The following is an 18,965-nucleotide window of genomic DNA, read 5'->3' on the forward strand; positions in this document are numbered from 1 at the left end:
GCGCACGTTCCGACGGCCACGCGCGCTCCGTCGCTTGCACACGTTTTAACGCCGGCGCGCGTCTTGATGCCGGCGTGCGTCCCGGCGCATGCGCATTGCGCTCAAAAGGACGCCAAAGGCCTACCAGCATTGCGAAGTGATCGTTTCCTTGTGAAAGACGCCAAGCTTGTTTCCTGTGATTGCCTATTTGATTCTCTGACCCGGCCTGACTCTCGATCTTGAAACCTGCTGCCTGTACCGACTTCCCACCTGTCCGACCTCGCTTTTGCCTGCCGATTTTGCTCTGACGTTCCGGTTCGGCACTCCTGCCACTCCTCCACTTGGTTCAAGTCCTGTTTCATCCTCAGTGGCTGTGATCCTTAGTGGGAGGTGTAGGAGAGGTCCTTCCTCTACGAGTTCTTCCAGTGACGCGCCCGGCTAGTCCTGACAACAATTGAACATCATCAGCAAACATAGAGACAGTACTTTGTATGCCCACCTTCAGATCATTAATAAACAAGTTAAAAAGCAAAGGGCCACACCACTCTTTCTTTTTTTTTTTATAACTTGTATTTTATTGGTTTTAACAGAGTTGAATTTACAGCGTAAAAAGTTGGTTGAACAAAGTACATGCATATAATGTGTCAAGTATCAATAGCAGTAATATAGAAGTTTTCAAGGAGATCACAGTGTCTTGTCGGAGGGAGTGGGTTATGGGATACATATTGGGAGGAGGTTCTTAGGGGTTTTAATGGTTGCTAGCATACAGTTCCCAGGGGGTCCAAATCTTAAGGAAATTAGGGGTTCTGTTGGTTATTCTGGCAATTCCCGCTTCGAATGTCTTGTTTAACACCACTCTCTGTTTGATTTCCCTTAATGTAGGGGAGGAGGGAGTTTTCCATTTTGCAGCTATGGATATTCGAGTGGCTGTTAAAATCTGGTTGATTAATGTTTGATTTGATTTGCTGGTCTTTGGGAGCGGTTTGCCCAGTAAGAAGGTAGTGATGTCAGGTAATATAGGGTCATGCAGTATCTTACTTAATAGTTCTGATATTTCTAGCCATACTGGAGATATCAGCGGGCAAGACCAAAATATGTGTGGTAGAGTACCAATCTCTCCGCAGTTTCTCCAGCATAGCGGAGGGTGGTTAGGGAACAGAGAGTGGAGTTTAGCTGGGGTGTGGTACCAGAACATTAGGATTTTATAGATATGTTCCTTCTGCCTAGAGCAAGTAATCATTCTTTTAGCATTTCCCCATATAAGCGCCCAGTCTTCTTCCAAGAGGGGTTGGGGGAGATAGGAGTCCCATTTGCTCATATAAGGGTGTCTAATGGTGGTATTTGTTTTGGGCTCTGAGAGAGTTTGGTATATTCTGGAGATCAGCCCTTTCTGAGGGAGACCTCTCTTTGCAATTAGTTCAAATGGGGTTGGAGTGTTCAGTTTGGCATTGTCGCTATATGGTTTAGCGAAATGTCTCAGCTGGAAATATTCATACATTTTTAGAGTGCTCTGATTGTTTTTTTGCTTAAGTTCTTCATATGTTTTCACCTCTTTGGTGAAGGGGTTTAAAGGAACAGTAACACCAAAAAAGTGTATAAAAGTAACTAAAATATAATGTGCTGCTGCCCTGCACTGGTAAAAGTTGTCTGTTTGCTTCAGAAAGCCTACTATAATTTATATAAATAAGCTGCTATGTAGCCATGGAGGCAGCCATTCAAAGGAGAAAAGGCACAGGCACATAGCAGATAACAGATAAAACACCATTGTATTCTACAGAACTTATCTGTTATCTGCTATGTAACCTGTGCCTTTTCTCCTTTTTTCCAGCTTGAATGGCTGCCCCCGTGGCTACACAGCAGCTTATTATATAAATTATAGTAGTGTTACTGCAGCAAACACACCAGTTTTACCAGTGCAGGGCAACAGAGCATTATATTTTTATTACTTTAAAGCTCTTTCATTTTTTGGTGTTACTGTTCCTTTAATAGGTCAGCTACAGTTTGAAGTCCTGAGTCTGACCATTTTCTAATGAAATGAGGATGTAATCCGGGTTGAAAGTCAGGGTTATTTAAGAATAGCACGTTAAGTGATTTAGCTGAGATCAAACTATGTTTCTGTCTGAGCCTGTACCAGATTGATAAAGTGTGTCGTGTTGAGGATAGAAGGGTATCTCTTTCTATTGCTCCATGTGGGATCGACCAGATGAAGTGGTTTAAGTGGCCTGTTTCTGATTCAGCATTTTCGATATTGTGCTGGATTGTCTATTGGACCACGCTAATAACTGTCGGAGGTGGGCAGCGTTATAGTATCTACCCAATCCCCCCGACCCACAGGGTGTGGTTAGTGTGTTGCTGTGGATCCTATGTCTACGATGTCCCCATATAAAGTCGTGACATACAGTTTGTATATGTTTAAGTGTCTTAGCCGGGACTGATATGGGTAAGGTTTCAAAGAGGTATAAGAATTTTGGTAGAATCGTCATTTTTATGGCCGAGATTCTACCAAACCAAGATAAGGAGTATTTAGACCATTTCTGTAGTAATGATTTGACTTTCTGTATTAGGGGAATGAAATTGTACCTATATAAATCTGTATATGCTGACGGTATATGTGTCCCTAGATAGGAGATTGATTCTTTTTGCCAATTGTAGTGGAAAGATTCTTGGAGATATTGCAGTTGGTGTTGTGGGATGTGGAGTGGTAATGCTTGCGTCTTGCTGACATTGACTTTATAGTTAGAAATTTTGCTATAGATGTCTAGAGTTTTATGTAGGTTTGGTAGAGAAATCAATGGATTAGTCAGTGTCAGCAGGACATCATCTGCGAAGAGAGCAATTTTGTATGCTGAGTTTTTAAGGGTAACTCCTGAGATATCTGGGGAGTTTCTGATTACTGCCGCCAGGGGTTCTATACTTAGAGCATATAAAAGGGGGGATAGAGGACAGCCTTGTCTGGTGCCGTCGGTTATATTAATATGTTTATGGGCCTGTCCTGGTAGTTTTAATTGGGTTGTTGGATTCTGGTAGAGTGCTTTCAAAGCTGCTAGGAATGGGCCTGAGAATTGAAGGTGTGCGAGAAGTGAGAATAAGTAATGCCAACTCAGGCGATCAAATGCCTTTTCTGCATCTAGACTCTGGAGGATCGCTGGGGTGCGTCTTTTATGCAGGACTTCGGCCAAGTTGATTGTTCGTCTGGTATTATCGCCTGCTTGGCGCCCTTGGACGAACCCGACCTGATCTCCGTCAATCAGCTTTGGGAGGATAGGGGCAAGTCTGTTTGCTAAAATCTTTGAGAATAATTTAAGGTCTGAGTTTAGTAGTGCAATAGGCCTGTAGTTAGGGCATAAGTTTGGGTCTTTCCCTTCTTTGGGTATAAGGGTGAGATATGAGCTCAATGTTGAGTTTGGTATTGGAGTACCGTGGAGGAATTCGTTAAAGAGCTTCACTAAGTACGGGCTAAGGATATGCGAAAAAACTTTGTAGTATTTGTAAGGGAAGCCATCTGGACCTGGGGATTTGCCATTTGGCAATTGTTTAAGTACTAAGAGGAGCTCCTCTAATGTGATGTCCTCATTTAAGGTCTGATTATCTTCCTCAGTTAGTTTGGGGAGTTTTGCGTCAGCGAAAAATTTAGAGGATAGGTCTATGGTCCGTTGTTTTAATCGAGGTGATTCTGGACTGTATTGTTTGGTCTTTAAGTTTCCTGGCTAGGAGAGTGTGCTGTTTATCACCTTGCTCATAAAATTTCTGTTTAGTCCACAGGATTGCCTTTTCTGTGTGTTCATGCTTAAGTGTTGAGAGTTGCTTTCTGATTTCTATTATTTGTGTTAGATGCTGTTCTGAGTGGCTTCTGTTATATTGAAGCTCTAGGGTGTGGAGTTGTGTTAATAAATCATTATATTTGCTGTTGAGAGCACGTTTCCGGCTTGTTGTTAAGGCTATCATTTGTCCTCTAATGGTTGCCTTATGGGCTTCCCATAGAGTCGCTAAGGATTGGACTGATCCTTCATTAAGATGGAAGTAGTCTTTTAATGCTAGTTCTATCTGTTGGAAGGTGTCTGGGTCATGCAAAATTGTTTCATTTAGGCGCCAATGTGGCTCTTTTGGTGGTAATTTGGCAAGGTCAAGCGTTAGGGCTATGGGGGAATGGTCCGACCAGGTAATAGGATGGATTTCAGTGGTGGCAGGTAATTGAAGGCATGGGTGCGAAACAAAAAAGTAGTCTATCCTAGAGTGTATCTTATAAACGGGTGAATAGAAGGTATATTGAGTAGTTTTGGATGATTTATCCTCCATATGTCATACAGAGCACTCTGGTTGGTTAACTTCCTAAATTCTTTCGACAGGGTATGAGCAGATTTGTCTGGGGAAGGGGAGGTACGGTCCTTTAGCTGCGAAAATACTAAGTTAAAGTCTCCTCCTATTACTTGGTGGGTGGGTATTTGGCCATTTATTAAGGATTGCTCGTAGGAAGTTAATTTGGCGTTTGTTAGGGGAGTATATGTTACACAAAAGCAATGGGGTGTCCATGTATTTCCCTATTAGTAAGATATAGCGCCCGTTTGGATCACAACATGTTTGGTCCACGGTCAGAGGGCAATCTGTATGTATTAGTATTGCCACTCCAGCTGTTTTTGTGGATGCTGAGGCATAATACGCTCTTGTGTAATGTTTGGACTGTAATTTGTAGGGTTTTTCTTTTTGGAAGTGGGTTTCTTGGATGAAGGCTATGTCTGCCTTCAAGTTCTTAATTTCTTTGAGTACTAAATAGCGTTTAGTGATGGTGTTTAGCCCTTTGGCGTTTATGGATATTATCTTAGCCATAATTTGATTGGAGATGTAAGGCTCTAAATATCGCGGAATATTGGCAATTTCCTTATTAATTTAAAGACTTAAGACCAATCATGTTGTGTCCATTCAGGGGGATGGGATAAGGACCCAAGGAGGTTAAGCAATATTGTACCATTGTGTCTCCATAGAAATAGAACCTTATAACTATAACAAAAGTAAATAATATCAAACAAGAAGCATAGTAAATAACATATAACAGTAAATCAACAGGTTTTGTATAGCACCTTCGATGTATCCTGAGGGTTAGCTGAAATAAAACCCTCAAATTTAGGAAGTAGATAATTGTGAAGGTAAAAGAAAAAGTAGATCGAATCCAGTCGCGACAGCCGTCTATACGAGTGGGTTCTAAGAGAGTCTCCAGACTCCCCGTACGAGGGGTTTTATGGTGTGTCATGGATGAAGTCCACTTTTAAGGTAAAGTAAAGGTGTAAGTTCAAAGTTGCAGGGTTAAGATCCGTTCAGGCTCTGTGGAGTGAATTGCGATTAAGTGTCCTGATCATGGTGGTTGGTCTTCTCTTGTCGGGGAGGGGAGAGTGCTAAGCCCGGTAGTCGTGGGGAGCCTGAGGCTCTAGACCATTGTGGGCTTAATGCTGTCTTTGTAGGTGATGCCGAGATTGTCTTGTGCGTGTCCCTAGATTTTAGACCCAAAGCGGCGAGCAACTTGCGGCCATTGTGTGGGTGTATCAGGATGTGTGTCTGGCCCGATGATTAATTATCAATTTAAAGGGGAAGCCCATCGGTATGGTATTCTGTGATCTCTCAGAATCTGAGTCACTGGCCGTAGCTCCCTTCTCTTGGCCAAGGTCACTGGGGACAGGTCAGAGTAGATTTGTATCTTATGATTGCAAAATTCCAGGGAGTTTGTGGCACGAGTTTTAGTTAGCAAAGCTTCTTTGCTTTCATAGTAGTGAAACCGGACTATGATGTCCCGTGGTGGCTTTGTGGGTGGAGGTTTTGAGGCCAGAGATCTGTGTGCCCTGTCCATTTTCCACTGCTCTTGTGGTATGTCAGGGCATATATGCATAAAGAGTTCTGTCAGGTATTTAGGAATTTCGGATACCGTGATATCCTCCGGAATTCCTCTAAAGTGTAGGTTCTGTCTCCGGGATCTGTTCTCTAAGTCCTCGCAAGAATCTTTTAAGTGTGCCATTTCATCCCTTAAGTCCATATTTTCCTGTTCTAGGTTGGCCAGTCTCTGAACAATGTCATCAGTATACGTTTCTAGCTTGTCTGTGGGTTCTCCCAAGTCTGTAATATCTCTCTGAATCTCCCTAATGGCAGCCGTTATGGCTGGGCTGATTGATTGTGAGATGGTAGAGTTTAGCTGCGTTTGAAACTGCGCTAGCTGCTCTTGTAGTATTCGGCTTGTTACCGGGGCTTCGTCTGCAGAGCCCATTGCTTTAATTGTGTGAGAGATAGACTGACCTGGGAGGGGTCCGCTGCCCTCTTGTGTAGTTTCCTCAGGTTGTGGAGGAGTCACAGCTCTAATCTGGGGTGAGGCCGACGACGTGCTGGATTGGGATGCGCCATCTTGGATTTCGGCGCGGCTGTGCATGTTGCCGGGTTTATGCAGGTAGGGCGAAAGGGTTGATTTTTGCTCTCGCTTTTTTTTCACCATGATCGGCTTACCGGAGGTCTCGCTTGCTGCTAAGTTACCCGAGCTTCCGTTTATAGGCAGATGTATGCTTATTTTCGGGTGTTTTAGGAGCCTGTATTACGGAGCTTCTATTTTGTGCGTGCGCTCCATTCCATGGCTAGCCACGCCCCTCACACCACTCTTTCTAATCTGTCCTTCAGTCACTTCCCTGTCCAAATACAAATATGTTCCAGGTCAATCTTTCATAATTTAACCAGTCTTCTGGGGGGCCAGTGGCCTGATTGATATAAGTTCTCCAGTTAAACTCCTACCTGTTCTGCTTACACATGCCTCTCGTTGGGACCACTTCCCCAGCCCATTAGGCTCAGAGTGTAATGCAAACCCTCCCTTATCTTGTTTCATTGTAGTTATGGTTTCTAGGAAGTCCCTCTGCTTTTCTAGAGAATCTGTGTACCAACCACTACGGAAAGCAGAAAGCAGAAATCCATCACTTAACAATGAACAAGGTGAAGGAGGGGTTGCACTGTGAACCTAAGGAAATGGGGAATTGGTTTCCGTGAGCACACAGATAGACTTCCCTCCAATATGTGGAATCAGGTATATCTGTGTAAAAAATTTCATTTATATTTATTTAGTTCAGACAGTTTTATGCACCTTCTCTACATAACACCATGTACAAAGTGGGCCACCTATCCCTTTTGCAATGATTTCTTAAGCTTATATTATATTATTATATCATTATTATAGGTGCAAATAATGCCACAGTCTTCCTCTGAGTTGTCATTAATATGATGAATAGGATTCTGGGAATGTTGTGACGTACCGAATAATTGGATTTTGGGGTACTGTGACTATTACCTTTTGATTAACCTTTACAGATTTATCGCCTCCTATTTGGAAACTGCCATGATACTGTTTAAAGCTGGATTTGTACCTGCAGATCTGCCTATTGACACAAATGGCTGAATGAACAGATCACTGGCCAGTTTGGCTATACAAACCTCTATCTATCTATCTATCTATCTATCTATCTATCTATCATCTATCTATCTATCTATCTATCTATCTATCTATCTATCTATCATCTATCTATCTATCTATCTATCTATCTATCTATCTATCTATCTATCTATCTATCATCTATCTACATCCATGCAGATATCAGACCATCTTTTTGAAAATTAGTCAACATTAGGGGGTCATTAGAATACAGGTGCCTGTTGTACATACCTATAAAACAGGGCTATTATGCAGGTAACAGTTGCTGTGGTCAATTGGCCATTTAATGGTCCTGCTGCAAAGATTTCATAACCGTTTATAATTGTGCATATAACACCGTTTCAATTACGGAAGGTCAGGCTCAGCTAGGTGTCAATGAAAAATACCAGAATCCAATAAAAACGGATTTATTATTCATCTTGAGCTGCTCTATCCTTCTGTTTATATGGTGTTGTCATAAAATGACAGATCAAGGTTGCGCCAAGGAAGAGAGGGAGCAGGAGAACAGAAGGAGCCACATATCAAGCAGTAAATGACAGGCAATAAATGGGTAGAAGGAGAATAGCATCTGTGGGAGCAATTCTGAGCTAGGAAAATGTGGCAGGGAAAAGATTTAGGGTGATAAACCTGGCAATAAATGCATTGAAAAAATGGTCAGGGACTACCAGGGCTAGGCCAGCAAAATGCCACCTAAATAAAGGCAGAACCAGTGCTACCCCTCCTATTTATTCATCGTAGGGAAAGTTTGCTTGTGCATAGAAGGTTAGGATTGTGATTGGCTGGTCAGATTGCAGGATACTAGATAATGCTTGTTGAAAGGGCCAAAACTAGGAGCAGGCACCTGTCTAGGGTACTACTAGTTCTGATTAGATGGACATCTGCTACACCCGTTGTTGCAGCCTGCAATGGTTGACCGTGGAATTACTGGCAGCTTGTAGGTGCCTCTGTGTTAATAGGCACACTCGCACACAGTTTGGAAAATGGGTAGAACTGATGCACCGGCGCAGAGTGCAACTATAGGAGAAGCATCTTTGGAGGCAAGTACCAATACTGAATGGAGTTAATGCACATAAAAAGCTTTGTCCATCTAGAAGCAAAAACACTTGCAGTTGGGTTTGTAAATGAGCCCCGTGATAAAGAAATATTCTCATGTTCTACCAGTTTAGACGAAGGTGTTGGGGAACAGCATCGAGACGCTCTTTCTTCACTATCTGGGGCTGCTTTTCTGAGAGAATGCTACATACAATATATGTAAGCTAAAACAAGAGGAGAAAACAATAAAGCATCAAATTAATGAACCAGCTTGAATATATTGCAATATATGGACAATCAATCCTTGTTTTGTTTAAAGCGGAGGGCATTTCTCAGTAGCTTGATGCCCAGAAGTAAACATAAAATTGGGTTCATGGAAAGGCATACCTGTATCCTCTCTTATAGCGCTCCTAATTTGCTTAACTTTCAAGCAGTTTAGTTCCAAATCCTCAGTCTGGCCAGAAGGTCAGACTGGGGGGTGCAAGGCTCACCCCCAAACCCTCTGCAGGGGCCCCCGTTAAGCCTCCCTAACCCCCCACAGGGCCCCCCTCCACATAAGTTTAACGCGTCAGGGGAAGAACTATCGGCTGGGAGAGCACTGGCAAGGGTTGGGTCCGCCCCTGGTAATAGGCAGGGCCGGATTTCCAAATTGGCCGCCCCGAGGCCGCCCCCGGTCGCACGCCCCCCCCTCCCCCCTGGAGTGCGCATGCGTGCGCATGCATGCGCAATACAGGGGGAGAGGGGTTTGTGTGCACATGCGTGAACAGCGAGGGGGGGTGCGCGCGCGCGCATGCTCAGTGGGCAAAACTTGCATACGGCGCAGTGGGGAGAAGTCCCCCCATTGCTCCGTATGGGTACAAAACTTTTTAGATTTTGGTGCGGCGGGGCGGCATGCCGCCCCCAGGTTTCTGCCACCCTAGGCCGTGACCTTTGTGACCTCTCCACAAATCCGGGCCTGGTAATAGGGACTACAAGACTAAGACCAGGACCAGGCTCAATGCATAGGATTCCCAATAGGCACAGAAAACCTAATTCTTGAGAGTGCATCATCTATTGCAAACAGGATCGCTTGCATACATTAACCCCCTGTGCCCACCCTCTGTACAACTCCAACCAATAGCAACCAGCACTCGCACAGTTCAGCAAACTCATCCATGTTGATGATGTACGCTCTGTGAATATGGTGGCTGCGACCAACAGAGGAGCAGCGACTAACAAGGGATGCAGTAGATCAAGGGGTGACTTACTTGTATAATAAATTCTTAAAAAAGATTTCCTTGTCCTTTAAAGCAAAATTGTTTTCCCACTGGAGCTGTGGGTAGTGATGAGTGAATCTGTCCCATTTCGCTTGGGCGAAAAATTTGCAAAACGTGGAAAATTACATATGTAAAAAAAATTGTCACGTACGTCTAAAAATTGTCAGATGCACATAAAAAAAAGATGCAACTTTTTTTGGCACGAGTGATAATGTATTTGACGCATGTCATTTTTTTTTACGCATGTGACTTTTTTTGTCGAGCGCCAAATTTTTCCACTGCGAATATTTGCACCTGTTTTGCAAAAAAATCCGCCAGTAGCAAAATGAGGAAGGGCATGCTGGGAGATTTACTCGTTATGCTCATGCATGACACCATACATGGCTGCCTGCAACAGGTGCTTCCTCCAGAGGTCACATAGTGGCATAGTGCTTAGTACTAGCATGTTTTTATTTAAAAAAAATAGTATTACTAGCCTGCACCTCTGGTGGGGCAAGCACATTTTACCATCAACAGTGCCCTTTAAAGGGGTCGTTCAGCTTTAAATTAATTTTTAGTTTGATTAAAAGACATTCTGAGACAATTTCAATTGGTCTTCATTTTTTTTTATTCACGGTTTTTGAATTATTTCGCTTTTTGTTTAGCGACTCTCCAGTTTGAAATTTTGCCAGCTATCTGGTTGGTAGGGTCCATTTAGCCTAGCAACCAGGCATTGGTTTAAAAGAGACACAGGAATATGAATAGAGGAGGGCCTAAATAGAAGGGTTACAATAATAATACATTTGTAGCCTCACAAAGCAAACGTTTCTTGGCTGCTGGGGTGACCCCCATTTGAAAGCTGGAAAGAGTCAGAAGAGAAAGGCAAATAATTCATAAACTATAATAAATAAAAAAATGAAGACCAATTGAAAAAGTTGCCATTCTATAACATACTTAAAGTTAACCTGAATGTGAACTACCCCTTTAATTACAGATGCAACGTCAATCATCCCTACCAGACTGTGTCAGGCATCTCTTTCTTCTGAAACATACGGAGATTACCAGGTCATTATGGCTTTTCTTTCTAATATCATGCATTAGTCAGGCTTCAAAGATGCCCTTCCCTATGGGGCACATAGGATCTAGCTGCCATGAATGTTGCCAGACAATATGTGGCACGGATCAACGGGGAACCTGAAAATATAGAGCCTACGGCACTGGCAGTAAGGTATTTGGCCAGTAGATGTGGCAGGCAAAGATTCAATACAAATCAGCAACCACAGTAGTAAGGTGGCCATACACAGACGATTCTAGCTGCAAATATCAGTCCCTTAGACCAGTGGTCTCCAAACTTTTTTGCACCATGGACCGGTTTCAAGCAAGACAATTTTTCCGAGGACAATATTAGGGAGGTGGTGGATATAGACCTGAGCTTGTTTCCCTGCAACTAAATGCACTCAGCCCCCTTGCTCTTCACACTCCCACCTAAGTGGTGACATCCCCTGACACTTAATATGGAGCTTTAAGTACTTTGGTCCTTTTCACGATCAGTAGAAAGCTCCCTGGGCTTCGCATAGCAGTTGTCATGGAGTTGGGATCAGAGGTTATTGGGACCAGAGGTGGCCCAGTTTAGCACAGCCTACGGCCCGGCACTGGTCCCCGGCCCGGTGGTTGGGGACCCCCCTACCTTAGACCAATATCTGGCCTAAAATTGGCCGGATCACGATCGGCCAGGTTTGAAATTTAGTCGGATCGGGGACCGCATCAACGAGCCGACACGAGCCGATGAGGTCCCCGATCCAGAAACCTATACCCGTAGGTGGGGATATGAGGAGAAGATCCGCTTGCTTGGCGACCTCACCAAACGAGCAGATCTTAGCGTGTATGCCCACCTTTAGACCAAGAAGAAAGAGTCAAGTGTAAACAAGGGAGATAGGATTCTCACTGAAGAAAGCAGATATACAGGTATAAACCACAGCAGTGAGTGCCCTACATTAGAAAGCCTAGTTGGCAGTCCAAGAAGCTAGAAGGGTATGCTAGGGCCCCATGGCCCTCCAACTTGTGATACAATACAAATCTATGTTGTAGCATTCATAATAGCAATATGCTAGCTTGGGATACAATTAGGCCTCTTGCAAAAGTGCATTAGGCAGGATCTGCCTGTAGCCCTGGGACTTTTGATTGATTCTACCCTGAAGCAAAAGTGGAGAAATTCAGATAATCTATTTGGGTAGTGCAATATATAAAAAAATCCGGTCAACTGTGCTTGACAATTGTTTTTTAGGTTAATATGACTTTAAAGTTATGTTTAACTGAAGGTGGCACTTATTGAAATATATGAATATTCTTAGGGTCTTTAGTGTTTTTGTTTGTCAGCACGGAACCAGGGTCCATAGTACGATGAACAGGTAAACCCTGCTGCATTATGGCTGTTTAGGATGCAATAGACTGAAACATGGAGAGGAGACAGTTAAGACTGTAGCTTCCATTCGTGCAGGAATTTTCTTGGCCAAGGAAGAACATTGAAACCAAGCTAGAGAGAGGCTACTGGCTGAAATATAAACAGGATTTCTTATTATAAACAGTGGAAGAAACCCAGTCCTCTTCCATTCCATTTGTCCCTAATGCAGTTGCCTGAAGCTGAGGGAATCACTAAAGGAAAATGTACATTAAAGATATTTTGTGGTTAGAGGTGGGGCCCACATTTTGGCGCAACCTAATCTATAGAGAGCTTTAGAGAGTGGAAAATCATTAGTGAATGACTTGCATCCCAGGGCTCTAGTGGATTAGTGTAGGACATGGGGGGGGAGCAGGCATAGCTGTAGATGTACATGTAGAAACCACAAATGCATTTCTATATGCCCCAGTCCATAACCAGCCAACTCCAGTTCCCCAGTGAAGTAACAATCCAATTCTAGTTTCCATATATTCCCCATATATGCCCCAGCCCTGGCCTGTCCTCTGCCATTCCAATGTAATGTGGAACAAAGTAGTATTACAGTCAGTAATGGATCATTATCCACTACATTTAATGGGAAAATATACCCCACCATTTGACATAAGCTCCTTCAGCTCACAGGCTCACAGTGTCATGCAACCCTTCCCTCACCTTATTCCATTGAGAAGTGATGGATTCTAGGTCTTGAAGTTCCTCCAGATTTCCCAGAATATATGACTTAAAAATTGAATAATGTGAGTGGGGGTTTCTATGACACTGTGAGCCTAAGGCAGGTTGGAAAAGAGTTTAGAAAGTGCTTTGTATGAGTATCATGGTTTTGTTTCAGTCTGTGCAATAAGGTATGCCTGTGCAAAAATACATGTTTATTTATATCTGGAGGTATAGATAATGTCTATGTTTTTCTATATAAGCCTATATAATTGAGCTCCTGACAAAAACAGGGGTATATTTTCCCTTTATAATATCAGTATAACAGTCTTTGTATTGGAAAATACAATTATTTGCCCATTATCTCCACATGTTGCTCTGTTAGTATTGCCACATTTTTTTCACTTTTATACCAGCCCAGTCAGGGAATCAGGCAGGGGCGTCACATGGGGACAGGGGAAATGGGTTGAGTATAGGCGGGTCCGACTTTACAAGAGGGAATCCATCTGCGGAGAGGGTCAGAGACGGGGGTGGGGGGAGAATTGTAGGTTTTACGAATTTACCAGCGATTACATTCTTGCCCTGGCCCAAGCTTGGTGATTTAACAGTCAAATACCGTCTAGGTGATAACGTTATGCTCTGTTTATTTGGCTTCCCTGATCATGACCAAGAACCATAGAGAGGTGGGCTGGATTCCATGCCTTATACTTACCCTGCAGCCAAATCATAAATCCATTCTCCTCTAGCTCTAGGGCTTATTTAAAGCAGTTTCCAGGCAGTGCAGGAGCTGCCAAGACTCTGTGTGCTGCTCTCTTAGCCTAAGTGCCTTGAACGACAGCTGCTGCCAGGGCTCTTAAAGTCTTAGAATTCATAAAGAATGCAACAGACCCAAGGAACAGAGACGTCATTTATCCTGTACATACATCAGCTTTACAGGGTAACATCCAATAAAAGGCTAGATACCCCGCTAAAGCTTCAGAGCTGCTAAACTGACTGTATTGATAGCACTTTATTGATATGAAGCAATTTGTTGACATGATGAACATGTATATAATTACATATAACAGGGGTCCCCAGTCTTTCTTATTCAGGAGCCACAGTCAAAAGTAAAATTACTTGGGGAGCAATGCAAGCATCATTAAGTTCATGGAGGTGCCAAATAAGGGCTTTATTATTGGCTATTAGGCAGCCTCTATCCAGACAATCAGCTTACAGGAGGTTTTGTTTGGTAGTACATCTTGTTTTTATTTAACCAATACTTGCCACCAAGTCAGGAATTCAAAAATAAGCACCTGCTTTGGGGACACTGCGAGCAACAGCCAAAAGGTAGCTGTATGTCCATCAAGTTCAGCCTTTTGCTCAAGTAAGTCATCCAAAGGAAGGTGGAAAATCCCCTCTACTAAAACTGTTTCTAACTTGCATCAGAATGGGAAAAAATATCATTTCTAAAATTGAATTGACAGTCGCATTGGATCTGTTTTGTTCCATTACTATTAAAACTTCTGGCACAATCCAACACTTTCTTTAACCTAGCCAATGTTTCTGTCTTCATAACTGTGTCAGAATTGCCCAAAACTTGAGATCAGTGGAAAAGATCATTCTAATTTCAATTCAGCTTCTTCATGATAGTATCCTTTTTAATACTGATAATGAGCAGGTAGGACTGAAATCCAATGCTAATCTGCTGTACCCTAATGAGAGTGCTACATTTTATAATGATCTGGCCTAATCCTCTAAAGCACAAGATGTAGAGTCTGTGATATCCATAACCAACAGTGATTCTGTGTATGCTAACTCAATCGTGAGCAGGGCTGTGTGTCTATACAGGCAGGGTGGGCCAGTGACTAGCTGGTAGTCTATACAAATAAATATAATTCACCATAAGGTTGAAAGGGCACAGCAGAGGCAGTTACCTAGGGTGTATTTGGTGAGGACATAAAAAAGGGGTGCAAAAGAGCAGCAGGGGAAGAGTTTGTTAGGGAGTAAGAGGTATACATGCTAGAAAATGGGGAAGGGGTTGGGGTACAAACAAGCAATGGGGCTAATGCCCTGGGCACTAATCAGCTCTGGGTATATGTTATTCTGAACAGACAGCCTTAGTTTTCCGCGTATGCTTTAGCTCACTTGATTAGGAACTGCCATACTGTTTGCTTAGGTCATAAACTATGAAATCCAAGTTCTTCAGTGAAACAGTGCCATCTAGTGTTAAGATTAACATGGTAATTTGTTTGCTTATTTATTAAGTGGGTAACAAAGAAAGTGTCATTGTGCTGTGGCACTGGTAGGGCCAACCTAAAGGTGGCCATACACGAGGCGATTTCGCTCGTTGTGCGATGAACGATTATATTGACAAACGATCGTATGGCGATCGAGTTCCCATACGATATGCCATCCACGGGCAACGATAATTCGGGAAAGATTTTGTTGCATCATTATCGTAAAATACCTACGATCGTACATCTACGTACGATCGATGTCGTTGCCAATCGTGACATGCGCAGAGAACAATCGTTGAAAGACAAATGTCTGACACTCACACCAACTGGCAGATTTTATCGTTAAACGACCAAAATTTTTAAACCTGGCCGATCGATTTTGGGGACGATAATGTCGGCTCGTTTAGTGGGCCGACGATCGTTCGTACACCACCAACTATACGATAACTTAACGATAGCATCGGATCGTTCGGGAATCGGTCGTTTGTAAGTAAAAAATCGGTCCGTGTATGGCCACCTTTAGGCTAATCAAACCTATTGGGCTCATGGGGACCGCGCACAGTGGCATATGTCCCAGAGCCGGCTGCCGCCCTCTGGAAATCTTATCACAAGACGGGACTGTGGCATCACTCCTATGTATGTATGTATAACTTTATTTATAAAGCGCCACAAGGGTACGCAGCGCTGTACAATCTTACAAAATTACACACAGGGAGGACAAGTGATATAATAAATAAATACAATAAATACAATAAATATATATATATATATATATATATATATATATATATATATAAGTGCCATGTGGTATGAGACACAGTAGGAAGGAGGTCCCTGCCCCGTAGAGCTTACTCCTGCATTAAATAAATTGCACACTTAGCTGCTTGGAGATGAGAGGTTTGAGAGACTGCTGATGATAAAGTCTGTGTGGGCCTTGGTGCTGTCACTGTGTCTGTTAAGAAATGCTTGTGAGCCACATTATTATACAATGTATAGAGGCAACAGCATGTAATAAAAAGAAACTGGGGACCCATTGTGTAATGAATTACTGGGGGCCAATGGAACAAGGGAGAGAGTGAAGCAGGCAGCATTACAGCGGCAGCCAGCAGCAGGAGAGAGGGGAGGTACAGTAGATACTTTTTGCCCACAGTTAATAAGACTGGCCCCAGGCGCTGGGGTCCAAAATGGGTTATTGATTTATCTGGTGGCCAGAGTAGGAGTAGTAAGGTGGTCATACAGTGGCAGCTTTTATATGCTCGTGTATGGGGCCGAAAATCGGGCAGGTTTGATCTTCTTGGCTCACCCCAACGACCTGTATCCCTGTTATTGTGATTGTGGCCAATTTTGCTTATGGTAGCCACGCAGAGAAAGATGTTGTTGATCCACCTTGATCGAATCGCATTGACAAAAGATGTAGGCCTTTGGGGCAAGGGCTGCATCAGTGAGCTCACTGGGATTAAATCTGTCGAACAGCTTTTATCGACCAGTGTATGGCCACCTTTAGGTGGGCATATCGGGGAAAGATCTGCTTGTTTGGTGACCTCTCCAAACAAGTGAACCTCATAATGTATGGCCAGCTTAAGACTAAGTAAAACCCTATTTTATGTGCCATGTCTCTAATATATTATCCATACAGTGTCATTGTTTCTTGCAGCAATTTGCAGTGCACAGGGTTACAAATACAAGACATAACCGTTTACTGCCATTTCAGACTGCAAGCCTTTATCCCAGAAAAGTGCATTCCTCTTCCCTTAGTGAATGTCGTGGAACTATAACTTCCAGAACCCGAAGCAGCCCATTGGATATTTCCTTTCCATCTGGTGTGTCTGTGAGCCTCATTCTAATCTATCTCCTTTCCATTTATTGTTATGCCCCCTGCAGAGCATCTGACCAGAAAGCACATCCTTCCCCCACTCCCATGCTCCCCTTTCTGTGCCTCTTCCCTTTCTTCTTTGGATTAATTCATTTCTTTTTGTTTCTCGCATTTCAGTTATTCTTGGGCTGTAACCTTCTGCCTCCACCCCCACCCTGCTTTATGCGGATCTTCTGGCTTGGCCTCCCACTTTCCTTAAATTCTCCATTTGTTGCGCCTTGGACTTGATAAATCACTTCTCCCCGTCCACTCTTCTCTTCCTTTCCCTGCCCCCCCCCAACTCCTCAGCGCTTTCCCACCCCTCCTTCTTTCTCTCACTCACTCTCTAAATGCACCCTGTGAATCTCTCTCTCTCTCTCTCGTTAGAATATATTTTCATTTTCCTAAGTGACTCCCACCCCATCCTCTCTCCATTACATATGCTCTCACAGCTTTCTCCTTCTCCTCTCCTTGCCAGCTGAGGATGATGTAGTGCTCTCCTGTTTAAAGGACTGCTAATGAATCCAATCAGAATGGTGCAGGGAAACCCACGTGTGCAAAAGAGTTTATACTCTAATTTGATGCAGAATGGATGAATCAGGGGGTCACTATGCCTGTAGTTCCTGTTCTCCATTTGTATTTGTAAGAGACCAAAATAAAATGATTTTGCCCAGTTTCCAAGGAGCTAGCCCTTCTAAACTGGCCATACTGGGGTCAACACTCACTTGGCAAGGTCAACAAACTAGCAGATCTTTGCTTGCCCACAAGATGGTGAGGTAAACTGGGCTGATCCAATCATTAAGGAGCAGGATTACCGGGGGTCCTCCAAACACTCATGCCAATGCGAATCCACGGCAAAAACCATATCTAGAAGAGGGGGTGGGGGGCCCACCTGCTTGGCCTGCACCCGGGCCCCAGCACTAATAGTTACATTATTGGGAGTCTCTGCATACCCAGCTCAATGGACATAGTCCATTCCCATTCCCAGCCTTCCTGATCAATATCTGATTAAGCCTTGACCAGATATTAATCTGGGGGGGCATAACTTGAATCCATTAAACTCAGGTGCATTCCTGGGCCCTTGGCTGAGGCAGGCTTTCAGATGCTGCCTCTGCATTTACCTTTCTAAGCTTCAAGCCAGGCTTTCAGATGCTGCCCCCACCGCATAACTAGTGCAGAGAGCACAATTGATTAACAAATTGAAATTTTGTTTCTTAAAGTTACCAGGAATGGCTATTTTCCTCTGCAGGGTGCTGCTGCCTGAGGCAAGGTTCTCACCTTTCCTGGTATAAGCACCCCTGACTAATTTGTTGATTCAAGATTGGCTGAGCCTTCCTTATAACCCTTCACACATTCCCTAGAAAAGGTACTTTTATCTTTTTTTCCCTAATAATAACATTGGCATAAAACTTCAATTATACCGGCCAGGCTGTACTGGCCAGGTGGAAAATCTAACTATAGTGGGGTCTGGGGAAAAGGGGGCTCAGTAAGGACAGATATGCAGGGGAGCATGGTGGAACACTCTGGCACACATGGAGTTAGCTTGAGAATTCTCATGATCAAAATGTCCAAAATCGGATCTCCAACCTTAAACTGAATTCTCTTTTTCCATAGTAATAGTGGCACTTTTATGTCCATGGAGTCACTTTACCATGGTAGGGCCGAAAGTATGGCAGATCCTATAAAAATGGAATAGGAACTAACTTTTTGTTATAACCTCTGCAAGTAGTCTTGTTTTTATTTGAATTGCTTTTTTTTTTGTTCTGTAGCTCTCTGTGGCTGATTTTGGTTGCTAAGCCTACTGACCCAAGCAACTAGACATCTGCTTGACTATCACAATGAAGTATGAATCACAGAGCATCTGAAATAAAGATCAGCATTACATACTAATAACAGTAATAAAAATCTCAGTTGGGAAGTCTGTTTTTTCCAGTTGTTAGAGTTAAATCATAGCAACCAGATGGCTCCACTCTGAATTTCACATCTCTTTCATTCTCCTTTTATTTTACAGGTGCCCTTTCCTTTTAATGCCAAGAGAGATGCAGAGAAACGAGAATAACCTATATTGTGATCCTTCACTAAATATTTATACAGAAGT

Source organism: Xenopus tropicalis, chromosome 4, assembly GCF_000004195.4.
Source record: "Xenopus tropicalis strain Nigerian chromosome 4, UCB_Xtro_10.0, whole genome shotgun sequence".
NCBI classification, from domain to species: Eukaryota; Metazoa; Chordata; class Amphibia; order Anura; family Pipidae; genus Xenopus; species Xenopus tropicalis.